The sequence below is a fragment of the Gallus gallus genome, chromosome 1 (genome assembly GCF_016699485.2).
Source record: "Gallus gallus isolate bGalGal1 chromosome 1, bGalGal1.mat.broiler.GRCg7b, whole genome shotgun sequence".
Taxonomy (NCBI): Eukaryota; Metazoa; Chordata; class Aves; order Galliformes; family Phasianidae; genus Gallus; species Gallus gallus.
Window position 1 is genome coordinate 95,461,663 of NC_052532.1, and position 27,850 is coordinate 95,489,512.

At 38.0% G+C, this 27,850-nt stretch overlaps 1 long non-coding RNA gene across 1 annotated transcript; it reads left to right on the top strand.

The window, feature by feature from the left end:
* Positions 1-13,985: 13,985 nt before the first annotated feature.
* On the top strand, positions 13,986-22,705 carry LOC101748186. The gene is made up of 6 exons (XR_001470205.4): positions 13,986-14,148; positions 16,392-16,518; positions 17,260-17,380; positions 18,290-18,566; positions 19,501-19,569; positions 19,941-22,705. It is a non-coding gene; the product is annotated as an uncharacterized LOC101748186 (long non-coding RNA).
* The last annotated feature ends 5,145 nt before the right edge of the window (positions 22,706-27,850 follow it).

Here is a 27,850-nt window from a genome sequence, read left to right on the forward strand (position 1 = left end):
ATTGTATCTCCTGGAAGCCTGGTGTCATTTTCACAGCCTAAAAGTTTCCCCCAGGGGATGTCTTTTTGCATTATTTTCATCACTCAATTCAATTTATTTTGTTGCAGATTTTCCGTGTTGAAATCTGCTTACCCATAAGCTGAAGTACCAGGTGCAGTCCTTGCTGTATCTTCAATGTATATCTTCTGTCTTGCCTGAACTTTTACTAAAATGTTCGTTTTGAATTTTTGCTACCAATTTCATGTCCTGGTATATCCATGCTTGAACGTGAGTGCTACAGACAAGTTCAAGCAGTATAGTAAAGGGGAGTGCCAGATAAAGTTTGAATTCCCCTCATTTTGAGTGTTCTGTATCTGTGGCGTTTGCTAAATGGTAGGTTTTTAACAAACCATTAAGAATAAATGTAGATGTAGACAAACATTGGCTCCCCTGGCTCAGAGGTTCATTTTTGTCTGTCAGTTAGAGCCTGTTGGCAGCTCTCCAGGTGCTGCCTACACATTGTCCACAGGAGAGGAGGAAAAAAAAAACACATTAATTTGATATATATCTGACTGGAATTTTTGCAGACCTTTAAAACCTCTTTAATGTTATGCTCTCTATTACATCCATTCACTTACTAAAATCTACTTTAATTGATGGAAAGGAAGGTAAACTTCTTGGGAGTAGATTTTTTGTATTCCTGCTTTACTTACTGTAAATCTCCATGCATTAGTAATGGAGAAAAGTAGATCTATTGCCCACTAAGCTGATAGGGAATGAACCAACACTTTGCTAACCCTCAAAAAATGTTGGTAGATAAATAAACAGAGCCTGGTGGTAACGTGAAGGGAAGACAGAAGATATGAAGATGTATGTATTATTGAGCAGCTTGACTTTCTTTTTGCTTCTCCAATGGCTGTGTATACTGGGCAAATCTGTTCGTTTAAGAGGGAGATTTCTCCATTCTCACAACAAAGAACAACTGAACAATTAGAAAGCCATATTCGTCTGTCATTGTTTCACTTTTGTAAAAGTCACGGTATACCTACGCTTTAAAAAAAAAAGTTTAGTACATTTCAAAATATTTTCATCTTTTCTTACAATTGTAGGCAATTGTAATTTCAATTCCTGAAAGATTCCCAATTGTGCCATGTGTTAGCAGCAGCACTGCTTGAGCTTAATGTCAAGAGTCCAGTAGAAGAAAAACAATGTAAAAGGAAAGAATAAAACAAAAGTCTTATACATTAGGTAATGTGGGTGGTTTGAAAGAGCATGAATTGGCTAGGTTTAGACCCTAATCTTTTAAAAAGCAAACTGAATTTTTGAAATATTTCTCTCTGTATTTTTCATGACCACAACTAATTAAAGTCTTTTTTTGTTGCAGTGGAAAGTTATGGCAAATTATTCAATAGGTGTACTGGCTTAAAAAAGAAAAGGTTGTCTGCATGGAAAGCTTTATAATTTTACAAAAGAAATAAGTATGATTTGTAAATAGCCAGATTCAATTTTACCCTCTGAAAACTGTAGACTAAAAGTGTAATCTTCCCAACACTAGTTCAGCTTCACCATTCTTTTTTAGAAAGCTAAGATGAAAAAAAAATCTATGTTAAGGATAGAGAATATTTGTACTGTAAAGGTTTGCAGCAGTTTTGATAAAACATTAGAATCATCTCTTTTTAATAATCTTATACGTTCTCCTTCTCTACTACTAATTTTGTAGTTTCATACAGCTTTAATTCTGGTGAGAGTTAGTTAAAATGTTGTATCCTAAGGAGGTTTTGTTTGTTTTTCTTGCTTTGTTTTCTTCTGTAAGTTTACAGCATTGCTGTTTAACTTCCTGAGAGGTGGTGGTGGTTAGGGTTCCTCTTTACTTCATTTTTAATTACCACTGGGGAAATTGGCATCTGAAAAGTCAGAATAGTTTTTGTTTCTTATGTGATCATCTGTTCCTGCTGTTTATGCTTCACCTGGATACCTAATCCTTTTAGCAGTGCAGAAGATTATGAAGCAACAGACAAGAGATTATGGCTCCAGGTGAGGGATAAGCAGCTGATCAAATGAATGCAGAAGAAAAAGGATGGTTTCAATGCAAATATCCCCCACTAATTAGCGCTAGGGAGATGAACTCTGAAGAAATGTCATCAGGAGTCTCTCTGTTTCTGGATTTATTTATTTATTTATTTTTCAATGGGAATGCCTTGAAGTTTTCAGAAAGAGTTAACACCATTCTTAATATACAATTCTTTGGGAGATGTGCATAGCTGTACAGTTCATACCACGTTCTTGTACCGGCTTTGTTTGTTTTTCCTCTTACTTGTTATATTTATGCCTATTCTAATCTTCACTTGCATAGGAATTTCACAGGGTCATGAGCAAAGTATCAGGAGGACATACCTCTGCCAAGGACATACGGTCAATATCTTCCGTTGCTTTGCTCACAGTGCTAGACATCATCAGCTTGTTTTACAGTTAGTAAATGTTCCTAGTAGTATTCATTCTAGTACACGTTAAATGAGGTAACAACATGGTAAAAAGAACTTCCTTACTGCTGTGTAATCCTTCCAGGACATGAAACTTCAGGAGCCCCCAAGAGCAGCCAGTTCTTCAGCATGATAACAGCTTTACTGTTAGTGTATTCTGTGCTCTCATTGTCCACAAAATGGCCTTCATGTCTGGTTTAAAAACAAAGAGCCAGTGGTAAGCTAAATAGTCCTAGAACTTCTTTTTTTCCCAGTCCTATTCATCTGAGTAACACATTGTAACAGAGGGAGTTTTCTACTGGTATTTCCAGGGAGATATAGGCACTACTGTAACTCAAACATGTGCATTTTTTCACACAGATTTAGTCACTTGTCTTTCCTTCTCATTCTCTCTGCAAAAAGTTACAACCATGGTTGGAAACTGCTGGATTTTACTCATTCTGATGTGCAGATAGTAGCAAATTAGAAAAGACATTCTTAATATTGTCATAGCACAGGGCAGTGTTTGGCCCTCTGCAAAGCAGTCACCTAGCATTTTGTTCCTAACTGGCTGATTTTGTTTTCCCTGTTCTTAAAAAAATAAAAAACAATGGAAACAGGAAAGGACTTGTTTACACATCATTGCAAACTCTGAATGGCAAGTGATGAGACTGGTCTGTCTCCTACCACTTACCTGGTGCAGCTGGGAAGAAAACCCAGTTATCCTCTTCTGACCTCATGCCCTAAACCCTGGCCCATGCTGCTGTCATTGGTACCAGAAGACCATATCTCTGTGCTTTTCACCTTTCTTTTAAATAAATAAGAGCAATACAAGAAATCATTGCTCCAAGTCAGTAGTAGGTAGGGTAAGTACCTTGCAAAAGGGATGATTTATTTTGTGTGCTGTGCTGCAGACTCCATAAACCTCATAAATTGCCTTGCAATGTGTATGTACAAGAATTGATTAAAGGAAAGTAATTAAAATCTCTTTCACAAAACTGGCAAAAAAAACTTCTTTACCTGTGGAATCACTTCTTTGGAAAATGAATTACTTGTTCCCAAAAGCACTTGAAATTAAGACAGAGGTTTGCTGAGCATTTTCATAGCATGTTTTAAGAAGGGCACTCTGTTGATTTACTTGTGACAGGCACGCTATTTTACAGTCCTGTTCAAGCTAACAATAAAATTTGTCATGTTCTTCAGAAAACAGAGAAAAGATATTTGCCTTTATGGAGGATTTAAAGTTTTGCCACATTGCTAAACACAGTTTGTAAAACTGTGAGAATGTGAACTCCACATATAAAGTACACAATGCTATATCAGAGAAAATAATAATTTGTGATGTAATTAGGTGGCTTGTATGAGCTAATATATTAATCCCTGGAAAAATATATGGATGCTGACACTTGAGTCAGTATTTCAATCTGACAGTTGCTCTATTCATAGGCAAATTCATTAACAACAGTATCTGTGTATATGTGTGTAATTAATTGACTGTTGCATAATACTGGCTTTTGTTCAGCTTTTGAAGTCAAATGGTATTTATAGCAAATAAGTTCTGCTGGGGACTTTTAAGTTATAATTAATAATTCTTATGTCTCATCATTTAAAGGGCTTGTCCCATCAACACGTTGCCTCAGTTTATTGTGTGGAAGTCTTGCAATAATTGAAAAGAAAATGGTGGAAAGTAAACATCACAGAGACATTAATGGAGAGCAGTTACATCTTGTATGATTAACAGAAAAGAACTCAAGTTTTTCTTTAAAAATAAATGCTATGCTTCTATTGAAATACGTGCGGGACTTAAAACACAAAGTCTTAAACCAAATTTACATTCCTATTTAATTACAAAAGACTGAAGGATACAGTAATGATATGTAGGCTTTAGATAGCAATTGGAGATAAGCAGCAGCTCTCAAGATGTTTCACAGGTGGGAAGGCAAAGGCATGAAGCAAAGAAGTGACTTTTCCTAGGTCACAGCTAATGGCAGTGCTTCAAATAAATGACCAAAATCCAAGAACTTTTACTGAACAAGTAAGCTGTGCTTTGATCACTGATGCTGACTTCTGGTATCTCTCTCTCCCTTCCACGTTAAGCACATGTGAGCCCAACTGTTTCTTATTGCTTTAACTGGCATGATGGCATGGCTAGTCAGGACCTCTGCTAGTTCAAAAATGTTCAAGATTTGGAAAGAGTATCTTTGCTGAGATAACTGCAGCATACCTGGTGCTGCTGTGCTAATTTTCAACCAGTTTGACTCAGGCTCCAGTGTCGTGCATTAGCAAGGAAAGCATTTTCCAACCCTTAGAGAGACACCCAGGTTGGGCTGCACAGACAGCTGCCCCAGTGCCCCTGATTCCTCCGATAAGGAGATGCTGCAACACGTCCTTGTGCTCATCTCCACCTCTGCCTGGAGATAGACAGTCCTTTCTTAATTATATTTGTGTGAAAGAAGTCTCTGAGGTCTGATTAACCTAAGGTGTCTTTGTATATTTGATACTGGGAGAAAATGATCAATTTCCAGGAGGTCAAGAACACTTCATTATACTTATGTGGTAATGTCTGTCTTTGAGATAGTAGTTCACTGGCAGTATTGAACAGTTCATTGATAATTTCAGGGCTCACTTTTGTCCTTCTATGCCTTATGTTATGAGAGTACTGATAATCCTAAATCTGGGTTTGCTCTGCGAGCTCCTAGATAGTGTTTTGTTCACGGTACTACAATAAGCTATTCCTCCCACAGGCAGATGAGAGCCAACAGCAGAGGTCTGTGTGAGAATTTTTGAGAAGATGTCCACCTTGTGCTGGTCACTCAGAGGCTGAGGTACCTATTGGTGAAAGATGGGTACCAGCACAGCCATTTTTCCCCACAAAGTTTTGAACACTTTTATATGGTTTCCAATCTTTAATACTTCTAACCTCAAGTAAGCACAAGTGATGCTACAGGCGTGCAGTCATAGAAACAAATGTGCAATTCATTCACTATTTTCTTAGTATTTTGACCACTTTCAGAGTGTGATGTATCCTATGACCCCCTGACAAACAGAAGATTCTAAAAATATTACCAGTACATGCTTCCATTCATGCTGTCCCCTGGATTTTTACTAGAGGATGAGTAGTGTGAGATGGCTGAGGATGTAACCACCATCAGCAGCAGAGTGTGAATAACCTCACTGCAAATCACTGTCTGATGCCGTTTACTCTGCACTGCAAACTGTCGTGGTTCATGGACTGCTTGGTGATCATCTGTTACATCTTTGATGTGATGGCAGGGCAAAAATTCAGCATTCAGAACCATCTAAAACTGTAGACATAAACTTCCTACTTTTTTCTGTATTGAATCCATCTGCATTTCTTTTGTCTCCTTACTGCCCTTTTTCTTACAGAATCACTGTGGTTCTTTGAGGAACAGAGTCCTGGACCACAGGCAGAATACATTGTGAGCTTTCTGTCCAGAAGCATTTAGTATCTGGAGGAAGCAGGCACTGCTGTTATTTGCTGTTGCTGGCTGTCATGCTGCATGTAAGTCTGGCACCTCAGAGCAATTGCTTTGGATTAGAGATGGAATTCAGCATACAAAGGAAAAATGGTACTCCTGTATAAATAACTGAGAGCCTCACAATGGCCCTTTTGAACCAGCTCGTTTGTTCTAGTCACTGCCTGTGAGTAGCATGAGTTTATCTAGTACATGCAGCCATTGAAAGTAAAGTAAAAAAAATAACAAAAAAAGAAAACCTGTTACATTCAAGGTTGTGCAGATCTATTCTGTGGGCTAGTTGCCTGTGTCCTAATTATATAAGAACATTTGTTTATCCATGTAGTTATCTGTTCATCTTTGTGCTTGCTCCAGTAGCCAGAAATTGCAGTTCCTCTCTTTGTAAAGGTAACCATGTGATTGCACAGCTCTTCTGCACTTCCACAGTGTGATTTATTTTTATTTCACTTCTTCAAGTGGCCTACTCCACACTGAGTAGCTTAAGCTTCCATTATCTGTGAACAGCAGCAGTTATTTATATAAATGAAATCATTGCATTTGCATTATTGGCAGTGTAGAGGATAGGAAATCTAATGGCCTAGTTTGCTGGAGTATTTTGGCATTTACTTTCAGCATCATGGGGCCTGCATCAACCATTAGTTTTTAGAAGCTAGTACTTTCAATATTTATTCTGGATCTTAAATATCTCAGTTTTCCTTAAGAAATACAAGATAAGGCCAACAGGAGGATTTGAATGTTCTGATGGATTTTTTGTTTGTTTGTTTGTTTTGAAGAAGAAGCAAGCTGACAGCTGAATTGTGCAGTTCATAACTTGTAGTTAATTAGTAGAATTCCCTCAGCTGTTTGCATAAGCTGATGGTGAAAGAGTCACTATGTATCGTTAAAGGGCAAGCAGGATAATTTGTTCCTATAGAAGAGACAAAAATTATATGTTTACTGTGCATCCAATTTTTCATTTTAGATGAATAGCAGAGGTCACCAAAATAATTGTTACTTCCCCCCTATGTATATATAAATATTTTTACATTAGACATGAAGCCTTTCTCCACTAAATAAATGACATATGGAGACTTAGATGTGAACTTCTGTTCTATGTTACAAAAACTTCTGAGCTTTAAGGGTTTTCTTCTGTACACTTTACTTTTTATTGGATAAACTATTAATGAAATAAAACACCCTTAACAAACCATGGATGTCCTATAACTTATTTTGCAGGAAAAATATAATTCTTCTGATTCTATGTTGTATTTCTGCATCTTTTCCTGAAGGTATCTGCATGAATCTGTAACCTCTTCCTCATGATCCTCTTTGCTACAGTTATGTTTAGTCATCCAGTCTTGCCCTGTTATACTTGCAAGAGATAAGAGTCACTAAGTGGGTATTTTACATACTCTCAGAGAGGAGAGGAAAAAAAAAAAAAAGAAAGAAATGATGAACAATATCTTTCTTTAGGATTTCTATTTTATACTTTTAGAAAACTTTCTTTATTGTAAGTTTTATTTTATTATGTGCTGATGCAGAATAAACATATTCAAGTCTGTGTTCCATTAACTATTTTCACCTCAATTGTCCACAGCTTCCTCAGCCAGATCTCTTTCTCTTTAATGTATTCCATGGTTGGCTTCAGATCAGAAGTGACATTTCTGAGAGTAAATAAAACTTAGTCAACTTTTGGATTTCTTCATATGTTTTAAATCCGGAGAGCTGTCAAGATGTCACTTAATGGATGACTTAGTACTCAATTTTTAGATCTTAAGAAAAAGCAAATGAGATTTGAATTTCACAGTTTTAAAGTTTTGAACACGTTTGATTTTTTTGCTTGTTTTCTTGTTACTTAATGCAAACTTGCTTCTATTTTTTCATAATATGAAATGAATCTTCGAGTGGGCTAAAAGAATATTTTTCTTACCAGATTTTTAATCTAGACCTCTCCCTTCAACTGAGATCTATCATATTCTGGATAAACCTAAGTTGCAGTGCTGACTATAATAAAAGTCTAGTTAACAAAGTTATAGATGTCTGTAAACAATCAGATGACTCTCAGTCTGACTTCAGGGAAAGAAGCACTGAAGCTGCCTGTGCCTCACTTTGTCAATATGCATTTAAAAAAAAAAAAACTTTGCATTTTAGCTCATGTTCGGAAAACACTTCTGGAACTGAGCAGCTAGCTCAGTTCTGCCACACTACTCCCTCACTTGCGTTCCTAAAAGAACAGGAAGGAGAAAACACAATGAAAAAGTGCTCATGGATTGAAGTAAGGACCTCCTGCCCTACCTTGGGTTTCTCTCTTCAGGTTGCGGCTCCGGCAGCTCCTTCAGGCCTCAGCTACTGCTGCACCATGGGCTCTTCCATGACAGCGCATGAAGATCTACTCTGGGGACTGCCTACTCCTCCATGGACTTCTTCTGTGCTGCAGGGAGCTTCTCTGCACCTGGAGCAGCTCAGTGCAGAAGGAGGGCGTGACCTTGGTATTTGGAGGGCTGTTTCTCTCACATTTCTCAGTCCTCTCTCTCAGCTGCTGTTGCACAGCAGTTTTTCACTTTCTTAACTCTGCTCCTTAATAGAGTCATCATACAGTGTCTTGGATTAGAAGGGACCTCAAGGATCACCAAGTTCCAACAGCCCTGCCATAAGCAGGGTTGTCAAGGGTCTACTACTAGATCAGGTTGCCCAGGGCCCCACCCTACTTTGAGCCTCACAAGGATAGAGTAGAGAGGGGCAAGCACCTCCCTCAGCCTGCTGGTCCACCCTTCTTCTGATGCAGCCCAGGATACCATTGACCTTCCAGAGGGCAGCTGTGCACTCTGCTTGCTCGTGTTAAGTTTTTCATCTGCCAGGACTCCTAAATCCTTCTCAGCAGGGCTACTTTTAAGGAGTTTTTCTCCCAGCCTGTGTATATACCTGGGATTACCTTGACCTAAGTGTAGAATCTTGCACTTTACTTTGCTGAACCTCATTAGATTCAGATGGGCCCACCTTTTGAGTCTGTTGAGGTCCCTCTGGATGGCATCCCTTCCCTTCTATTGAATCAACTGCACCACTCAACTTGGTGTCATTGGCAAACTTGCTAGGGATGAACTTGATGCCATCATCTATGTCACTGATAAAGAAATTAAAGAATGCCAGTCTCAAGACAGACCCCTGGGGGTCTGTCACCAGCCTCCACTTGGACATAGAGCTATTGATCACAACCCTCTGGCTGCAAACTTCCAACCAATTCCATGTCTACGGAATACTCCACCATTCAAATCCATCTCTCTCCAATTTAGAGTTAAGGATGTGGTGGAGGACCTTGTCAAAGGCTTTGCGGAAGTCTGGGTAGATTACATCAATTGCCTTTCTGGGTGTGCCATGAGCATACCCAGCATTGTTCATGGCTCAGCTCTGTCAGCAGCAAGTCCCTCTTGGAGCAGCTGAAGCTGTACTCTCTATAACGACCTGAAGGGAGGTTATAGTGAGCTGGAGGTCGGCCTCTTCTCTTGTGTGACTAGTGATAGGACTAGAGGAAATGGCTTCAAGCTGCACCAGGGAAGGTTCAGGCTGGGCATTAGGAAATATTACTTCTCTGAAAGGGTGGTCAGGCACTGGAATGGGCTGCCCAGAGAGGTGGTGGAGCCACCGACCCTGGAGGTGTTCAAGGAATGTTTGGACGTTGTGTTGAGGGGCGTGGTTTAATGATGACTATTGGTGATGGATGGATGGTTGAACTGGGTGATCCTGTAGGCCTTTTCTAACCTTTGTGATTCTATGATTCTATACTTCTCTGACACGCGGCAGTGCTAGTCACTGCTCACAGAGATCACCCCTGCAACTCCCCACCTACATAAGCCCAATACCTCGCTACAAAGCAACTTCAGTCAACGCTAAGGGTTTGTATATACATGCGTGTATGTATATTTATGTGTAAATACATATATACATGCTCATGTATCCATGTACATGTATATATAGCAAATGTATAGGTCTATATGTTTTTAAGCAATTTTTTTTTCCTGAAATATTTTGTTTACTTTATAAATACATGTGCATTTGTTTCAATATAACCACATTTAGAGTCAAGAACTCCTTTTCTAATGCGTTAGTTGGCCTCAGGTTCCAACATGTTGATTGGCAGTTGCACACTATGCATTCAGATTGATTCACAGATTTGAAGAACGGAAATGGGTCTCAGTTGTCAGAAATGAGCCATGAAGGTACCTGGAAGTGAAATAGCTGTACCTGATTTTAGCTTTGATAAGATATTTTGCTGTTGTGTAGGCAGAGGAAAGAAGTTTCTCATAATAAGCTAGAAGTAGTGAAGAGAATCAAGTACTTTCAATAGTATTAAGTCCCTCAGCAGTAATCCTTTAAGCACCCTCCTAAGCAGATTGGGAAGTTGATCTAACCTTTGCTGTCAGTATCTATCACCCAACCCCGCAGTCTGGAAATGCATTAGCTGAGCAGGGACAATGTTGCAGACTCAATTATTTGAAATTCCTGCAGCATGTGGTGTCTCATAGTTGCATGTTAGTGCTTAAGAATCTTTATGTAGGGTGGGTTGTTTTTTTGTTTGTTTGTTTTGTTTTGTAGTGTTCTTAAATCTGTATTCTTTGCCCTTAAAGAGGAAAAGCATTAAAACATTTGCATCATATTCAGGATATTTTCAAAGCTCATTATTTCAAACCAAGTTCTGTGATTTTGGGATGACTTGGAATTATCAGTACTGGAGGAAAACTGTATTACTGTTGATATCCTTCCCAAATGGAAGGATCCCTTCCTTCACAATTCACTGAATGGTTTTGTATCCTACCTAAACTGCTCTCAAATTAGAAGGACCGAAAGACTGAAGTACAGCAATGATAATTTTGGCAGTTCTCCTCAACCTCTTAAGTAGACCTAAAAAGCAAAAGTTGTTTAATCTTACCATGATAATGTGATTGATACTACCATACTGTCAGTGTGCTACAGGTTATTTGGAGTCACAATCCAGCTCTGGTTACACTGTGAGATATAAACTGTAAGACACAAACACAGCCAAAACGGAGCCCAAATACAGGAGTGATGAGCACAAAATGACAGTCTTAGTTCTGAAAGGCCTGTGAATGTGTACCTGCATTTTCATAGCAGACTATTCAAGATAGCTGCAGGTTTTGTCATTGAGCATGGTCAAATTTACTGCTTTCTTGGTAAGAGTATTTAGTTATCTAGGCTTGATTAGATTCCTTCGTATAACTGGGGCCAGAGGAAGAGGGCGAAGAAGTACTAAGAAGGTTCTCCAGGCCTGGTACCCATTGCATTATAATGCAAAGGTCAGAGCTTGAATTGATTCTCTGCCCAAGAATACAGACTCTCATTCATCCTTTCTCATGAAAGCATTTGAACTGAAAAGTGAGGGGCTAGATTGGATAGTCTTTAAAAATGGTGAATTAATGGGTCCAAAAGAAGAGTCTGCAAGAGGAATTTGCCTCCATAGTCCCTCAATAAGGCAAAGGGAGGACTGAAGATTGATTTATGCTTCCCAAATCAAGTTCAAAGCCCAGGGCAACTCTAATTACTGTGCCGCTATGACACATTTGTCATTAATCATCCCCATGTGCTGTCTCCACTGAGTGTTTCACAAGACAAGCAGCAAGCTGAGAATGCCAGCCCTGTCACTGTGCTCCTGATCTAGAGAGGGAGTAAGGAATGGTGATACTTATTCATTTTGTCCATGAACAAAGTGCACTGCTTCTAGGTTGCTATAAGAAAGAAAAATAATGGTACAAGTTCCACTCCTATTTCTCGCTGTTTTTAAGAGTAAAAGTGTAAGCAGCCTCCACGTGCTTATAAAGTTCCTGCATCCTGCAGGACTGTAGATCCTGATTTCAGAAAAACTACTAACTCAAATTGCATAGAGTAGCCTGAGAAAGATGAGATTTTAGGCACTTCTCATCCACATTTCCTTCCAGCTGGTTTAGATATCTTTTGGATTATATGGAAACTGACTGCCTAAAATAAGTCTTTTGTAAATTCTATGGAGGGATGTGCATGTCAAAAAGCCAGCCATCACCATACTTTAGTCCTGTCTAGATTTGGATTGCAGTGACAATGCTGGCATTCTCAGCTTGCTTTTTGTCTTGTGAATTATTTTAGTAGAGCCAGTGGATAAGAAAGAGTAATTATGGAGGTGTCATAGCAGCACCATAATTAGGATTGCATTGAGCTTTGCAGTTAAATTTTATGCCTAATGCTCCCCTGCTGTCCCCCATCAGCGTTCCACATTTGAAGTACAGCTACAATTAAACCATCATAAAACAGAGTACACAGCTAGACAAAATGATTAAAAGGAACCCAAAACCACGTGTTGTGAGAGAAGAATGACTTTCTCATGACATTGGTTGCTCTTGTGATAGTTTGTAGACTTTCAAGCCCTTCAATTTCACAATTCCCCCCTCTTCCCCTCTACCAGTACTATAGTATGTGTCACCTTGGGCCCTATTATTTATCGGACTGAAAAACAGCCTCATCTAGTATGACACAAAAGAACTATAAATAATCTTGGCTCTGTTTATGCTTGAATAGTTCAACATGCCTGAGATGCCTGGGCACAGCTTGTGAACACAGCTATATAATAATCTGTGGGATATAAAGCCAGTTCTTTTTTTGAAATTTACATTGGGCTTTGTTTTCTTTAGCTTGGATATTCACATCAGCACAGTTTTCCAGGAAGCAGGCAAAACATGAATGAAAAAGTCTCACTGTGCTGTTGAAGACTAGAACACCTGCAAAAAATCTGCTGGAGTTTACAATAACCCCAGGGTACTTTTGGCTTGTTCTTGTTTTGAATAGCATTTGTTCTTCTCCCTTTTCCAATGATATTCTGAATAAAGTATGCAGTATCATCCACCCACTAGAGTATATATAGAGAGAACATACATGGCTTAATTTGAGGCAGTTAAAAAAGTGTAACACCTATGTATATACTGGGTCAAAAATAATTAACCAATGATTCAGTCTTTTGGGGATGGTTTTCAAATCTACCAATCTCACAACTATATTCCTAAAAAAAACATATAGAGTTGCAGACCTGCAGAAAAGGCAAGTTTTGTGCTTATGGTCTGGAAACAGTCAGGAGGAGATCATGTGCAGCCTCCTCAGTCCACCTGCACCAGTGAGGGCCTGAAAGAAATGCAGGCATACAGGAACCAGCCCAGAGCATTCAGTAAGATATCTGGATTGGCATAAGCTGACTCCATGCACCAAGTCATGTACCCTAGAGTTCTTGTGCTGGCATTGGTTTTCTTTGACTCAGAAAGCTTCAGCCATAATGTAGGATGAAAGGGAGAAGAACCATGCAGTAATCACATTGTGCCCAGTTCTCATGCTGAATTAGCATGAACTTGGAGTGGGAGACTGTTGCTCATCTGATGACCATGACAGTCAGCATCATATTGACTTGTCTTTGTCAAGACAGACAGCCTTACTGCCAGGATCCAATTCTGTAAAATGCATAGCATTGAAAGGTAGGTTATATCTAAATGCAAATTAACGGACTCCACATAGCAGTAACAGACAGCTTGTATTATACAGAAATCTGTATCTTCTGATTTAATTATACCTATATTTGGGAATCTACTAGAAATTAATGCCATATTCTAGTGGAATAATGTTCAGGGATCCTAGAAGTAAGTTTCTATTTCCATTATTAGTTGTTATGCTTGTAAAACCATTCAAATCTCTACTAGATAAGCCATTCAAATTTATTAAAGTTCTGAAAAATTTTAATTATTTCGAGGGGAAAATTGATTGCAAGATCTTCTGCAATCCCATGTCCTGTTCTGGAAAAGTATTTTATTGTCAGAAAATACTGTTGCTTTTATTCCCCCTTGAGTCTTCAGTGCAGTTCAGACAGAGAAATATATTTTATTCTAGGAGCTTTCATAATAAATGAAATGTTATTTATTCTATTTTCTCTACACTTTGCACTACAAAAGCATGAATATCTTTTAATAACTCATTAAACTGACAGTCATTACAGCAGATTAATTCAAAAACATTGGTGAGAACACTGTAAACAGTTTACTGAGGCCAAAATGTCTGTGACCATTAAAGTTTACTAAAGTATGCCACCTAGAGGTCTCTGATAGAGCAAAAACAACAGTTCAGGGTCCTCAGAGAAGCGCCACAGCAGCATCACTCTGTCTTTTGTCTCAGCTGTACGTGATCCTAGTCAAAACTCACCTTTCTGCGTGAAGGTATGGGCATGTGTATGTTTTGACTGGTGGCAAGGCATACACTGAGGTTAGTTTCATCATTTTTCTGCTCTGAAAAAGCAATTTAAAATGAACTTGGAGTTTATAGTTCAGAATTGTTATCTTCTATATATATGCCAGGACTTTCAGCTTTTGTTCGCTTCATCTTTTTGATGTAGAACATAGAAAAAAAGACTTTTTGAATGCACATGTATGGCAAATACTAGCATCATTTTTGCAGTAAAGAAAAATAAATGAGTCTAAAGCCATAGGTAAATGTCCTGTTGTGAATATTGGTGATTAATCTATCTAAACAAGAAGACTGAGTGTACAGTAATGATTTGTGTTCCTAGGGGCTGCCTGTATCTTAACAGATAGTACTGCAAGCAAGGAAACTTCTTTAAAATACAGTAAAATAAACTGGAGTAGCAGGAAAGAGTGTTCATGAAGTTCATTTGGCAGAAAGGAATTTTGTAACAGTCGTGAGAGATAGTAAAAACAGATCTTCTCACACAATTTTTAAAAATATTTTATATTTTTATAACAACAACCCACCAACCTTAGCACTTTCTGGACAATCAGACAAATAGACATTAGGAAGAAACTGTGCTTTGTTGCTGTTAAGTCTAGATTTGGCTCAGGATAAAAAATCATTTTGAGAGACACTAAAGAATAAATCAGAGAGGAGACTGGGTCTCCAAGGAGCTCTGTGGCTTTCTGGAAGTGGAAGCTGGATTTAGTTCTTCCAAATTAAGAAAGAAGTCAGTCAGCCTTGTTTATGTCATGATGAAACGTAAGATGAGATTGCACGTATGTATGTATGGGCTTCCTTTATGAAATCATTCTCTGATGTTTTGCTTCATTTATCACTTCAGCAGACTGGTCTTACAAAAGCTGCTGGTCACACATCCGTAGGAGCAGCTGGTGCAGAGGTGATGTGTAAATGGCAGAGAGCTGTGTTAAGCCTCTGTTGGAACTGCACTTCTTGTGTGCACATAAGGAGCTGGAAAGAAGCAGAGCTGCAATCAGCTCCATAACCTAGATACTGATATTAACCAGTAATTAAAAATTGATTTCCTCTCCCCCCTCTTTCCACCTTCCCCTCCACTGTTCCTCACCTACCTTTAAAAATAACCCAGAATATCAGTTATGAATATTAACTTTTCTGTTGCTTCAGAGAAATGCAACATGCAGTGCTGAATTAATAATTAAAATCAGGAGAGTAAGAGCAGAAACACTCAAGGGAGTCAGCAGCAATGATGTTATTGAAACAGTCAATTTAAGAGTCAGAATTTCTCAAATAATTTAAATGTTAACTTATAAGATGACCTATAAAAGATGAGGCAACATATAAATCATCAGCTACCACACCAACTTTTTGTATAATTTGTAGTTTGTAATCAGCCTGTTTCTTCTGTCTATCTGTTTCCAGAAACTGCAAAGCCTTATAAGCTCAGAAAGCTTCTTAAGATGGAGGACAGAAATGAATGAGATTTAGGCACTTCAAGTAATATATACATTGCAGTCAGAGAAGATGTGTAGAAAAAAAAAAAAAAAAAAAAAGGCCAGATGTTGAGCTCTGTGTAGTGACAATTAGGATTTTACCTGTGATCAGACCTCTTATATTACAAAGGTATTCTGATCTCTGCACTGTATTATGGACAGCAGTAGATTTAACGAAAGATATGTAGGTCATGTAAGTACTTTTGGAAATTGCTAACCTTGTTCCAGAACTGCAGTTTGGTTTTTTAACCCAATTTTTTTTTGTTGTTGTTGTTCCATTTTTGGTGTTGTATACATTTTATTTCTCTCTTTCAACTGCTCATGAGAACACCTTTGTCCCACTCCTGCTCACGTTCCCCCATATGGGCATATTCTCTGGTTCCCTTCCTACCCTTCCCCTTTGATCAGGCACCCTGAGTACTTCAGTCCTTAGGAAAATCTCCTGTGGAACTTATGTGTCATACAGTGCGTTCCAAACTCAGTATGTTCATAATGCAGCTAATTAATTTATGCAGAAAGTTGTTTTAGTCTTACTACATGGCTCTGACTGGGCAAAGTAAATGTGAAGGTCTGAACTAGGTCTTTCTTCTGTTCTACTTCTGAAGCTTCTTGCATGAAGCTTTCCTGTGACAGCTCAGAGAGAGGGAGAACTGGTGTTGATTTTCTTTTCTTTTTTTTTTTTTTTTCTTTCTTTAGCCCTGATACAGTGGTCACTATCAAAATTATAATTGTTGTCTTTTCAGTTTTCCAGCTGGTGCTGCTTCTTTGAATACCTGTTTGCACTGGGAGGCCACTAGATGTGGTTCAGAGGAAGCCTGCCAAAATTTCAGAACTCTGCATCTTCTCCTTGAGGGCAGACCACTCTCCTAGGTAGTGATCTTAATAATAACGTCCTGCTATCATTAACAATGACTACTGATAATAAAGACATTAAATCTTGAGACTCTAAAGCTAGAAACATTTAATGCAGTGGATTTTATTCCACAAATGTTAAAGAAAAAAATCTACTGCAGTATCTGAGTACCCAGAGAAACAAAAAACCAGAGGTGTTTCACAGAGAACCTCGAAAGTGTTTACGGCTGTTTTGAAAACATAGGAATGCTCGCCTTCACAAGAAGGGCAGAATATTTCTTATTCATTAGTGGAAAAGTATCTTCAATGCCTTTTACCCTGTCCAAATGGTCTTGCTGTTGTCATGTTGATTAAAAGTAACAAACTGTTTTCTTACCTGAGGTAAGTCCCTATTAGTAGAGAAATTGTGCACATTGGTGTGTAGTGTTCTGCTGGGAGCTTTTCTAATTGGGACTCTGCCCATCTACTTGATTTTCAGAACTCCAGGAAGAAACCATCCTTAATTTAAATAATCACCTCGGAATTAAAACGTGTATGTGTGTGGGGAAATGTTTTTTAAGACGTTTGATTTTGATAAGAATTTATAATGAAAAGAAACACAACAACACCTTGAAAGTTTGCATTTATTTTTCCCTCTCACCATTTGTGTGGTTAATCTACTGGTTAAACTATTAGGGCTCCCATCTCCAGTCTTTCTAATTTAAGGAGTGCTCTCTTTTACTACTGCCGTAGCAACTCTGTCAATTTTGTATGTTGCAGTGGCCTCTGGAAGCCTGTATCGAGATCAAAACTTTGTAATTCACTTTGCTACATGGTGAAATAAGACGTGTTTTTTCTCTTCCCACTCTCCAGAGTTGCTGTCCTTTACTGCCTTTTAGAGGTAATGTAATTTATGTTTTACAGTATTAACAATTTTACTGTTTTCATATATCACCTCTCATTCATCTCTCCCTCTAACAACTGTCATTTACTTCTTGAACTCTTACAGTTATGAGAGCAAAAATCTGGTTTGGGGAAGTGCTCAAAGGAATAAAATAGTAGAGTGTGAGGAAGAGTTAGAAATGAGACTTTTTGAAACTTAATTGAGAGTAATTTGAAAAGAGCTATGAACTCTCTATCACATCTATTCTATTTACAGGTGCTTCTGACTGCACTGCCTTCATCTTCCTGCTCTCTTTTCTCATTCTGCACTGCACAGCTCCTACTCATCCTAATGGTCTGCTATACCCTCATTTGTATACAGTGCTTTTATTCTTCTGTACCAGTGCTAAACACATTTCTTCCCCTTGAGCTCTTCCCTTTCTCTCTCCACTGCTCCCTCCTTGCCTGAGATTTTCAATCATCTCATAGCAGCAGGCTCTGAACTTCCCTGCGCTCACCATGTGGTACCTGCCACAGAAAGAAAAACGCGCTACTCCATTCATTTTAGAAATGATTTTACAATACGTCAAGATAAAAGGGCCTGGGGATATAAACAAGCTCAGAAATATTTCAAGATCAGGTAGACATAATTAGAACACAGAAGGTTGATTAGATTGTTTCATTTTGCAACAGTGAGAGTTTAATCATTTTGGAAATTGGTTAAGGGATTTCTTGTGGAGATTAGATATTTCTATTGCATTTTAGCCTCCTTTAATTACACAAATAAATACTGGTTGTTTACTCTATTTTTTACACACTTTTTCCCTACCAGTTTGTGTGCAGTAACCAGACCTGCTGCCCAGCAGCATGCAGGGCTTCCTCACAGCACTCATTGTAGGGAGGAAAGCCACTGCCCTCTGTCTTTCAGGTGATTATCACTCCATTGCTGGCTTCCGGATTCCATCCTCCCTCTGATCCAAGATCTGTCCTCTCTGGTCTGAAACACTGATATCACAGAAGAAATCAGTTTTTCTGGTTCAGGCTATTCAGAACTGTTGTTCTTGAGCAAAACAGCCAAAATAAGAAGAAAGTCTCAATGCACAAGGATACTGAGTTGCTCAAGCATGTGCAAAAAAAGACCAATGAAGCTGGTGAAGTGACTAGTAAACAAGATTTATGAGGAGTGGCTCAGGACACGTGGACTGGTTAGTATGGAAAAAAAGGGTCTGAGGGGAGACCTCATCACACTCTATAGCAGTTTGAATGGAACTGAATGGAAGTTGCAGTGAGGAGAGTGTTGGTCTCTTTTCTCAGGTGAGAAAGTGATAGGAGATGAGGAAACCTTCTCAAGCTGTATAAGGGGATGATTAGATTGGAAATTAGGAATAATTTCTTCATGGAGTGGATTATAAAGCATTGGAAGGGGCTGTCCAGGGAAAAGACAGAGTCTGAATCCCTGGAGGAATTTAAGGGAGGTTTGGACATGGCAGTAAGTGGTGTGGTTTAGTGAGGGATTTGGTCAGTTTAGTGGTTGGACTTTGTGATCTTGAATGTCTTTTTCAACCTCAGTGGTCGCATGATTTCATAAAGCTACAGCCTCCCCAAAGGAAATTAAGTTGCCTTCTCTGTGGGCAGTGTGCACTAGCTCCCTACTGGTTTCTGCATCACTCCTGCTAAGCATAGGACTGTTGGCTCCTTAGGGGCATGTAGCATAAGCGGTTCCTTGCTTTTCCTGCCACAGACAGCACATGTAGTAATAAAAAATGGCAGGATTATTAACACCCACCTGGATTGCCATTCCTGCAGGCCAGGTTTTTTATCATGGACGTACTAATGTTAAAGTAGTTGCAGTTTGAGTCCTCATTATCTTGCAGAATGACAGAGGAAGTTTATAAGATTGCAGGAAACGGAATGCACTAAGCTGGAAAACAAATTTGTTGATTTCCCCCGAGCATCCCTCTTTTTGTGCCTCTAAGGTCAGTTTCAAGCACAGATCTAATCAGATTCACATGCTGGCACCTCTTCAGACCATAGACTTATCAGATACCACTACTATGTCTTTAATAACATCTATCTTTCCATAACTACTTCCTGTTTGCAAATCTTTTATGTTTTTTCCTGTATTTTTCTTCTTCATAGCTCCACCCTGTAGTGAGAAACACGTCTTTGGTGACACGGGTCCGCAAGCAGTCTGCTTCAAAACTGCAGGTACGCATTATCTTGTGGGCAGGTGGCACAATTTCCAAACTGTAGCATAACATTAAGAAATGGATAACCTGCTGCAAGATTCTGTATTATTAAGGTTTATGAACTCTACATTTAACTGTGAGCTCAAGTCTATAAAATAGACTTAAGAAAAATGCTTTAAAAGACCATTTCTCCTCCAATATCTTTGGATGGAATAAACATTCTTTCTGTATGCTATCAGATGTGAATAATGGACCAGCATTCCACATAAGAGTATGGGACATGTTAAAAACCATTAGCTTCATGTATGTATAAACAGGCAGAAATATGATCATATATGGTCAATATCAAAACGACTGTGATAAAAGTTCTTGTGCTTCCTCTTCCTACAGGTTGATTAAAAAAGAAAAAAAAACCTACAATGTTCACACTGCAGGAGTATCTGTTCTTAAAACCATTTACAATAAAGAGGAAACAAAATAAAAATATTGAGAATGAAGTGGAAAAATAAAGTATGTGATATGGAGAAGTCAATTTCGTTAAGAGATCTGAAGAAAGAGATGAGAGTAGAAAGGTGAGTATTTAAATATACAAAATCAAAGCATATAAAGAACTACAGAGCCAAATAGAGGTGATTTTAAAAATAAAATAAAAATTCTGATGAGTAATTTAAAGAGATTAAAGGCAGATCTATCACTCTTCCTGATAGTGATTGTTAAACCCTTCTTCTTATCTATCTATCTACTTATTTATTTATTTATAATTGAAGACTTTCTGTGGCAATACTGTATTCCCTTTAACCAAATCTCTATTCCCTTGGTTACTGATAGATCCTGAAACATCATTAAAGCTTTCTGTAACTCACAAACTTGTTTCTTACAAGTAGAGTTTCCTCACAAGAATAGTGGTCTGAAATTCCTAGAGGAAATGCTTCATATAGTTAAATGGGCTTTGTGTATCAAATAAAATAATTTGAGGCTCAGAAAATCTCTCCCTTAACAAAATTTCCTCTACTCCTACTTTATCTGAGGTTTGAAGAAAGCAGTCAGACAAAGCAGTTTTAAACTGGTGATGGACAAATGAAAAATTTTAACATAAAAAGGAAAAGCATTTATTTATGCCCCAATGGTAGTAAGTATTGTTAAACTATGTTAAAGAGTAATAAAAATACTCTATTGTTCCACATCATTTTGAGTCCAACAGTGTCAAAATGTATAACTGTCATTAGTAAAAGTATACAACATTTCCCTTATGTAGAAAATCTGTGTTCTTATTTTAGAGATGTGGATGATAAAGGAGAACAGGGTAGTGTAACTGTCCCAAGTTCAAATGCAGTAAGTCTGTGGCAATGGCAGAAGCCAAATAAAAATCAATGAAAAACAAAACAAAAAAATGTCTGTATTTCAACCAGAACACCAGACACTGGCTTTGTTTCCAATGATAAAGTATACACATTATGCTATGTGTATCATCTACCAATAATTGACATAAAGAAATACAATAAGGTAGGTTAATATTTTTGTCATTGTCCTCATCAGTCTGCTCTAATCTTGTCTGCAACAGAACGTGTAAAGAAAAGAGAAGATGGATGGGTGTCTTACTTTCATTATACCCATTTTTTGATTTTAAATTTCTTTAAAATCTGAGGTAAAAGTGCTGGATAGTAAATCCCAACCAGAAAGATTTTATCAGGTCTCTGTATAACAAGCACTGTCTTACAATCTTAAAATGTCACAGCTGCATAAACTTTTTCCGTATTCCTGTTCTCTAAATCCTTTGTAAACCCGTTAGGATTTTCAAAAGAATTTATTTCTTGAAACCACTGCATAGAGAAGGTATAACCAATTTCTTCATTTCCAGGGTGTTGTAAACTGAGGTAATTTCTGGAGTGAACTTTTATGAAAAATGTGTTAAAGTGTGGAATTTACATAATAATTTACTAGAGATAAAAAATGCCCAAATATACAGTTGTGTTACTTTAAATTTTTAAAGTACACTAAAGAATGTAACAGCTGACTGGCTTTAAATCTTAATGGAAACAACATTTCTGGATGCTTAGAGCCTTCACTGTTCCATTTCAGCTAAATACAGGATTACTTGAGCTGTATTATATCCTCCATCGGATTTTCAGCCCTAATGCACTAATTATGCAGCCTGGAAGCTTATAGAGACTTATATTGAGGTTCAGATAGATATAAGAAGGTAGTCTATATTCTTGTCTGAATTAGTTTTTCAAGCATTGTTTGTGTCTATAAAAATGAGTAAGTGTGATGCTGAAGGCAGCTCCTTAAAAGGGGTTCACCAATGCCTTCACTAACCTGGGCAGGGATATAATTGCACAGAAACAGACAGTTTATCTAACTGGGATATATATTTTCAAACAGGAAGGTATCAGACAGAGCTAACAAAAGGCATTTTAAACTTCCTAAAAGGAAAGGTACAAAAGCTATGACTCTTTTATTTTATACCCATGTGAATAATACTACTGTCTATCCAATTATTAAATAGCCAGTTATCATTCACCTGTTTCTGGATCTTCATATGATTGAAGACAACCGATCAATAATATTTTAGGAAAAACATGAATCACCAAAAGACATACAATGAACACAAAATTTGTATTTTAATCCCCAAAATTTCTAGTCTGAATAAACCAAGTGAGTAGTGAGTGAATAACTCCAGCACTCATGATTTTTTTTAAACAAGGTATTAAATCTATTAACGTAAAATTCATTTAAACTGTATTGCTACAACTTTTTTAGAAATGTTTATTTACCATTTAATTTTTATTCATTTTTCAAATGTCAATTTGCACTTTTTCTTTATTCTCCTATGATGTATGATTTAATTAAATGAGCAACTCTTTTTATCTATTTTGTGGCTTCCATTACAGTAGCACACAAGTGCCTCTCTGTGCAGAGTTCATCCATGCAAACAAACAATATTCATTCAATTCAGTTTTGAAATTGATACATGTGGAAACAGATTCATCTGCAGTGTGGTACCAGAAGCCCTCAGGTCCTGGCTTATGTGCCTCAATCACAGAATAACAGAATCACAGAATGGCCTGGGTTGGAAGGAACCTCAAGGATCATGACTCTCCAACTCCCCTGCCACAGGCAGGGCCACTACCCTCCCCATTTAATACCAGACAAGGCTGCCCAGGGCCCCGTGCAACCTGGCCTTGAACACCTCCAGGGATGGGGCATCCAGAACCTCTCTGGGCAGCCTGTTCCAGCACCTTACCGTTCTCACAGTAAAGAACTTCCCCCTGACATCCAACCTAAGTCTTCCCTCCTTCAACTCAAAACCATTTCCCCTGTCCTGCTAGTTGACTCCCCTCCTGTTTATAGGCTCCCTTTAGGTAATGGAAGGCTGCATAGGTCATCCTGCAGCCTTCTTTTCTCCCAGCTGAACAAGCCCAGCTCCCTCAGCCTGTCTTTGTAGGGGAGGTGCTCCAGCCCCCTGGTCATCTTTGTGGCCCTTCTCTGGACCCTCTTCAACAGCTCTCTGTCTTTCTTGTACTGGGGGACACAGTACTCCAGATGGGGCCTCACAAGGGTACAACAGAGAGGGACAATCACCTCCCTGTTCCTTCTGGCCCACCCCTCTTCTGATGAAGCCCAGGATACTATTTGCTTTCCAAGCTGCAAGAGCACACTGCTGGCTCATGTTCAGTTTTTCATCCATCAGGACCCCCAGGTCCTTCTCTGCAGGTCTACTCTCAAGGACTGCTCCTTCCAGTCTGTATAAATGCCTGGGATTCCTCTGGCCCAAGTGCACAACCTTGCACTTCATTGTGTTGAACCTCATTAGATTCACCCAGGCCAACTTTCAAGTCTGTTGAGGTCTCTCTGAATGACATCCTTTCCTTCCACCGTGTCAACTGTACCACTCAGCTTGGCGTCATCAGCAAACTTGTTGAAGGTGCAATCAATTGTCATCACATGCCAAGTCTCTGAAGGGTAACTTTGTACGAGCTCTCCTACATTCCATGTATTTTTGTGGTGATGGAACCATGGTGTGATAAGAGCTTATGGGGAGTCAGGTGAGTGATTTCATGTCTTCACTTCCAGGAATGGAGACACACAACTGCATGCAACTACTTCATTGTTTATGGTAGCAAAGAGCAAGTCTCCTTGCATTCAGTCAACATTTGTGTTTGTAGATGATAGCCAATTCTAGCTTTGTTCAAGTTCTAGGAAAAAAGTGTTTTTGATTTACCCAAGAGAAAGTCCTCCAATTATATACCAACAGGAGAAGCGCTGTGTTGTTGATCCGAATCTAGCACCAATTTCTCTGTGGATAATGGTGTCTGGAGAGAATGATATATAGACAGATAGATAGATAAATACTAGCCTAATAAAAGATAACATCAATCTTAAAAGCTTTGTCTTGCTTGCATCCTTAAATCACTGGAGCTATCAGAAGGTAAGTTTTTGCAGTTGGATGCATTTACGTGGATTCACACCAAATCCATTAGACTGACTATACAGGGGACCAGACTCCAAACTAAACTGACACTTAAAACAGTAATACATTTCCAGATATTAAGTGAATTACTTTATGTGTTCCAGAGCTGCAGGAGAGTGCAGCCATGAGGAATGGTCAGCAGATCAGAACCCATTGCTCATTGCAAAATCCTTCAGGAGCAAAATGAAAATAAAATATTCAAAACTTATCATAGATTTAAACTTTGGACGAATGAATTTAGGAATAATTTATTTGATTACCTTGACAGAAATAAGCTTGGTTTTGATTATTGTTGTTTTTGTTTTAATCTTTTTTAAGTGTTGTGTTTATTTTTATGTATTACACCAGTCAATAGGAGCTATATTTGTGAAATGGTAAACTGTGTTTAGGACTTCACCCTCCACCAGTGCTCCACCTCACAGCTTCCAAAAGAATGAAAAGCCTACAGACAAAAAGATGTTGTGCTCCAATTCAGATACATGTTCTATCTTTGACAAAAAATCTAATATTTCTCAACAGATTAATTTTAGAAAAACCTCCAAATATGTCATCTCTGCCTGTTTTTCTAATATTTTCTTCTTATTATCCTCCTCTTGAGTGTAATGATGGGGACAAATAGGGTCTTAATCTTTTACTTCTGTATTTTAGCACGTTCCTTTAGGTTTGTATCTTTACTATGACAGAGAGCTGTTTGTAATGGAATATCCAAAAACTGCATGGGGCATTTGAGCCACTGTGATCAGGTTGAGGCAGATGAATTCAACCTCAAGTGTCATAAACACCAGGAAACTGGGAGGTAAGGTTTTTCAAATTATCTACTGTTCATTATTTTTAGTCATGGGTACAATCAGCACTTAAGAGATGCATAATAAATAATATAACGCTGCCTGAGAAAGATATCTGCTTGGACAACAGTGGCTTTTCTGTTGCTTTTCTGTACATATGTATTTTCATCTTTTTAATTGTATCCAGTGTTTTTTCTGACCTTCATATCTATTCCATGCAAAAAATCAGTATTCATGGCTTTTTCCATCAGATTTGTTTGTTGTTATATATTGGTTTTAAAATTACAGGTCTCACCTAGGTTCATATGTATTTTTTCACTGTCACTGATAGTATTACATGTGTTCATGAGTGCGCTAAAGTATTTGCATTGCTGCAAGAAAAAAGAAATAAGCTTATTAAGATATAATAAAAAAATCACGCCCTTATTTAATTCTTCTATAATAATCCTTTTTAATAGGAAATGGGACAACCTGTAACGTTGATTTTATAGTTCTGATACACTAATTTACTCTTCATATATTTTCCCCCACTTTACTGCATCACAATAATTGTACTGACTGTGCAATTGTGAGTGAAAAAGATTAGGATATGTAACATTCCAATGTTTTTGACAACCTTATGTATTGCAATTTGAAATGTACAAGTCCTTTCAGTGTTATTCACTCTTACTCATTAAAACTAAGAACAAGGTTTATGAATGTGGAGCTACTTTTCTTGACTGCTTTTAAGGCGCTAAAATAAACTGCACTGGTGATGCAGATTCCATTCACATGTCCATACATGTGACCAAAGGGCTAATTTTCTCTTTCAGTTTCATTCTTGTTTTCAGTCTCAAACTGAAGGAAAGTGAGGATGGAGAGGATCAAGTGGCATCTCCAATATCTGTGAAATCAAATGAATTTTAGCATTCTCTGCTGACTACTAAGTAAGGGCAATACCTGTCTCTGCAACAATTATTTTTGTGAGGTGCTAGGAGGACAAATAATACATCTTTGTGTCTGGCACGGAGGATAAGACCAAGTCCAATAATTTTTTGTCAAATGTGAACTTCAAGTGCACTCTGCAGTGCAACCTGGAACCTCTATCACCACCTCAACTGTTATATGTCTCTTGTGTGATTTGTAAGATTTCACTTCTGTAGAAATAGGAGAGGACTAGAGAAAGAAGTTGATGTATGTGTCCTTCTTCATGTCAGAAAAGGATTAGGATGTTATAGAGTATAAAATTCTATTTGGGAGGAGTCAATGAAACAACATCCTGGGATGGGCTAAGTTCTATACAGATGTGCGCACACACACAAAGTAACTTGCCTCATAGCAACCCCTTTCCTCTGTGGAAGCATACTGTGTTTTTGGTAGAATTTAATCATTTTCTGCTTTCTTCTCCATGATTCAGTGTGGATAACAAAGCAGGAAACTTTGTGCCAGAGAGAGGAATTGATCACAAGCTCACACAGCATAAAAGAAAGTCCTGAAAAGAAAGGAACCGTCCTGTCAAATGTTTAAATGTTACATGTGTTTTTAGTTTCTAGACAGGGAAAAATAAATAGTAATAATTCTGTCATGCACCTTGGGATCTATGTTGCCTTGTGTTACTCATATACTTCCATAGGCGTATGGATCTGATTAGAAGCAAGGCAGTTCGGCAGAAGCAAGTGAAAGGTGAGCAATCATTCCAGCAGATAAATGTCTCAATAAGTCAACCTGACTTTTGTAGTTAGTTTAATATCTACTGTATACCAGCCAAACCAACCTTTTAGATTTAATAGGACAGATTCGACTTTGTGAAAGTTGCAGTTTACTGGGCATTATTCCAAAAAGCATCTATTTCCAGGACTGAAATGACTGTCAGGATCAAACCTTGTTTTACATCTCTGGTTTTAACTAAGATTATACTGTATCCTATCCATTACCCAATCAAAACTAAGACCAAGTAAATGCGTCTTTTCTCTCTCTCTCATTTAATCATCGATAAGAGTCATAGTTATATGGGCAGTGCCCGGTGGCAAATCTTCACATTACACAAGAACTGCAAGAACTGCCTGAGCCTGACATGGGAGTTTTTATATAAAGTGTCATGTGAGAAGCATAAGAAGCAAAGTTATCTGTCTTCTGTGGCAGCCTAATATTTATAAGCTAAACTACAGTGTCATTAAAAGGTTATATTTTTTAATCAAGGTGCAGTATTCAGACTTTAGTAAGTGATTACACAGCTCAGCCAATTAAACAGTAAAGCTTCTTTGTTGTGAAGCAGACTAAGGGCTTTGCTGTAGCCCACCCGGCACAAGAATCTTTGTGTTTTCCTCTAAAGGTGAACAGTTAGACTTTAAGTTCAACTTAAAGCTGGGCGAATAATAATAAAAATAATTAATGAATATTTGGGATAATCCAGAAAGCTGGCCATGTTTTCCTTCTTTTCATGTTCATGTCTTCTCAAATATTTGTGTTTCTGTGGGTAAAATTTTGTTTGTACAAATGTTTATGAGAAGTAGATGTTGAAATATGTTTCATAGTAAACCAAATCCATTTTGGATGAAATTGAATTTAAAGATTATTTGGTTTTCTGATTCAGTTTGTCAGAAGGCTCTTTTCTGTCTTCCCCTGCTCCCTCTCTCTCTTTCTTAGGTAGAATACAGACTAGATAAGGTCCATGTAGCCCAGTTCCTTGCTTTCCCAAGCACCGCCATCACATACTGCCATGTACTCACTCATTCAATACTCTGTATAGCAAATATATGTTTCCAGTAATGAAGCAACCATATCCATAATATTTTTCTTTTTAGAATAATTACAGAAAACTCCATTTAACTCAGATTTTTTTTTTTTAACAATCTCATTGTAAAAAGTCTTTGGTATCTTTCCCTAGGGTGATTGTGATCTACCTTGATTGTGTTTAATCCTCAGTATCTCTGTTTCTTTCAGACTGTCACCGATATGCTTCTTCCCAGTCAGAACTATCTTGATGGGCGGAGAGAGACATGGTGTTGATTACAATTTGAACCTTGACCTTGAATATTTATAAAAGATCTAGAAGGATCTGTTTA